This window comes from Macaca nemestrina, chromosome 5, assembly GCF_043159975.1.
Source record: "Macaca nemestrina isolate mMacNem1 chromosome 5, mMacNem.hap1, whole genome shotgun sequence".
NCBI classification, from domain to species: Eukaryota; Metazoa; Chordata; class Mammalia; order Primates; family Cercopithecidae; genus Macaca; species Macaca nemestrina.
This window is the reverse complement of record NC_092129.1, coordinates 140,154,620-140,157,822: the sequence shown is the minus strand read 5'-3', so window position 1 is coordinate 140,157,822 and position 3,203 is coordinate 140,154,620. Positions and strand designations below refer to the sequence as shown.

General features: G+C 37.1%; 1 pseudogene; it reads left to right on the top strand.

Annotated features, from left to right (window-relative positions):
- Positions 1 to 2,351: 2,351 nt before the first annotated feature.
- Positions 2,352 to 2,709, top strand: LOC112428005 (large ribosomal subunit protein eL42-like; annotated as a pseudogene).
- Positions 2,710 to 3,203: the final 494 nt, after the last annotated feature.

Here is a 3,203-nt window from a genome sequence, read left to right as displayed (position 1 = left end):
TGTTGGAAATTTTTAAATTACTGTTTCAGTCTCACTGCTTGTTATTGGTCTGTTCTATTTCTGTTTCTATTTCTTCCTGATTTAATCCAGGAGGGTTGTATATTTACAGAAATTTATCCACCTTCACTAAATTTTCCAGTTTGTGTGCATAAAGGTGTTCATAGCAGCCTTGAATGATCTTTTTTATTTCTGTGGTATTGGTTGTAATATCTCTTGTTTTGTTTCTAACTGAGCTTATTTGGATCTTGTCCACTTTTCTTGGTTAATCTCACTAATGCCCTATCAATTTTTTGATCTTTTCAAAGAACCAGCTTTTTGTTTATCTTTTGTATTTATTTTGCTTCAATTTCATTTAGTTCTGCTCTGATCTTTGTTATTTATTTTATTCTACTGGGTTTGGGTTTGGTTTGTTATTGTTTCTCTAGTTCCTTGAGGTCTGACCTTAGATTGTATATTTGTGCTCTTTCAGACTTTTTGATGTAAGCATTTAGTGCTATGAACTTGCCTCTTAGCACCACTTTTGCTGTGTCCCAGATGTTTTAATAAAGTTGTATCACTATTATCTTTCAGTTCAAAGAGTTTTTAAATTTCCATCTTGATTTCATTATTGACCCAAAGATCATTCAGGAGCAGATTATTTCGTTTCCGTGTATTAGTATAGTTTTGAGGGTTCCTTTTGGAGTTAATTTCCAAATTTATTCTACTGTGTTCTGAGAGGGTACTTGATATAATTTAAATCTTCTTAAATTTATTGAGACTTGTTTTGTGGCCTATCATATTGTCTATCATGGAGAATGTCCCATGTGCTGATGAAAAGAACATATATTCTGCAGTTGTTGGGTAGAATGTTCTGTAAATATCTGTTAAGTTCACTTGTTCTAAGGTATAATTTAAGTCCATTGGTCCTTTGTTGACTTCCTGTCTTGATTACCTGTCTTTGCTGTCAGTGGAGTACTGAAGTCCCCCACTTCAGCAGGGTTGTTCTGTCATGAATTGCTGTAAGGTCCTGAGCTGGTTGACCTCCAGCCAGAGAGCACCAGAGCTTTTGGCCTGTCTCATGGAATTTGCAGCAGCCTGCTGCTGCTTTCAAAGGATCTGTGATTTCTTTCAGTTTTCCTAGTACACTCTTGTGATGGTTCTTGGAGCAAAAGTCCATGACATGAGTCTCCACACACTGTTCTGTCCATACAAATGGGAGCTGCACATCAGCCCTGTCTCCTATCCGCCATCTTCCCTCACCCGTTTTTTTTACTTCAACAATAAATCGTCAGCCTAATGTAGATGGGCTCTACCACTTACAGCAAGTGCACATTACTGTTCAGGTAGACCAAAGTCAAATCATGGTGGAAGGTAAAAGGGAAGCAAGGCACATCTTCACAGGGCTAGAGAAGGAAGAAGAGAGCCAGAATTTATTATGTGAGATAATAAAATGTATTTTTTGTATAAACTATTTCAAATTGTTTTTTCTGTTATTTGTAGATGAAAATATCATTTATAGGTTTCTTATTTATTTTTCTTGTTTTAATTGCATTGACTAGATCATCCAGTTTGGTGTTGTATAGCAGCATGAAAGCAAGCATCCTTGTCCCATTCCTGAGGTAATAGGATTACCTCTAAATTCACCACAAAGTATGGTGATAGTCATAGGTTTTTGGTAGTCCCTTTAACTAAGATAGAAAATTTCCCTTCTATAGCAAGCTACTGCAAGTCTTTTGAAAATCTTTTTTTTTTTTTTTTTTTTTTTTTTTTTTTTTTTTTTTTTTTGAGACAGAGTCTTGCTCTGTCGCCCAGGCTGGGGTGCAGTGGCCAGATCTCAGCTCACTGCAAGCTCCGCCTCCCGGGTTTAGACCATTCTCCTGCCTCAGCCTCCCGAGTAGCTGGGACTACAGGCGCCCGCCACCTCGCCCGGCTAGTTTTCTGTATTTTTTAGTAGAGACGGGGTTTCACCGTGTTAGCCAGGATGGTCTCGATCTCCTGACCTCGTGATCCGCCCGTCTCGGCCTCCCAAAGTGCTGGGATTACAGGCTTGAGCCACCACGCCCGGCCTTGAAAATCTTAATAGGTGTTAAATTTTTCAATTTTTTTTAGCATTTATTGATATAATCAGATGCTTTAATTTGTGCATGTAGCGAATTATATAAACTTTCTTTTTGTTTATTATTATTATTATTATTTATTTTCTTAGAGACTGGGCCTTACTATTTTGCCCAGACTAGTCTTGAACTCCTGGGCTCAAGTGATCCTCGGCCTCCCATAGTGTTGGGATTACAGGCATGAGCCACCTTGAGGGCCAATGTGTTTGTTTTTATCAACATTCAGTTTTCCATGCCAATAATGATCCTGCAAACATTATGAATGTTCCTAAAACTCAGTGGACTTTCTGTAAGAAGTATGGCAAGTACCAACCCCACAAAGTGACACAGTACGAGAAGGGCAAGGATTCTCTATATGCCCAGGGAAAAGGGCCTTGATGGGAAGCATAGTGGCTATGGTGGACAGACTAAGCGGATTTTCCAGGAAAAGGCTAAAACTACAAAGAAGACTGTGCTAAGACTTGAGTGCATTGAGCCCAACTGCAGATCTAAGAGAATGCTGGCTATTAAGAGATGCAAGCATTTTGAACTGGGAGGAGATAAGAAGAGAAGGGGGTCAAGTGATATAGTTCTGAGTGTCATCTTTTGTTTTATTATGAAGACAATAAAATCTTGAGTTTATGTTAAAAAAAAGATTCAGTTAAGATTCTTACATGCAATCGAGTGATGTTTTTTACGTAACTCGTAATATGTAATCCCTCCGACCACACACAAATACACACTTTCTTTTTTGCTTGGAATATATTTTTTGGATCATTTGTTCTGTAGAATTTCCTACAGTCTGGATTTTGCTGATTATCTTTCTGTGATAGTGTTTAACATGTTCCTCTGTTCCCTGTTTTTTTTTTTTTTTATAGAAAGTGGCCAATAAGGGTTTTTTTAAAAAAATTATTTCATTTCCATATTCATAAACTTAAGTATATTTGAAGTGTTTTAATCATTGTAATTATCATTTTTATTAATGCATGATTGTTGCATCTTTAGCCAGTAAAAGCCTCTTCAAGTTGTTTCCTAAGCAATTTTGACACTCTCTCTGTAGTCTTCAGCTTTCTTGCTTAAGATATGACATGTTGGTCTAGGCTCATCTTGTATATTTCTTTTTTTTTTTTT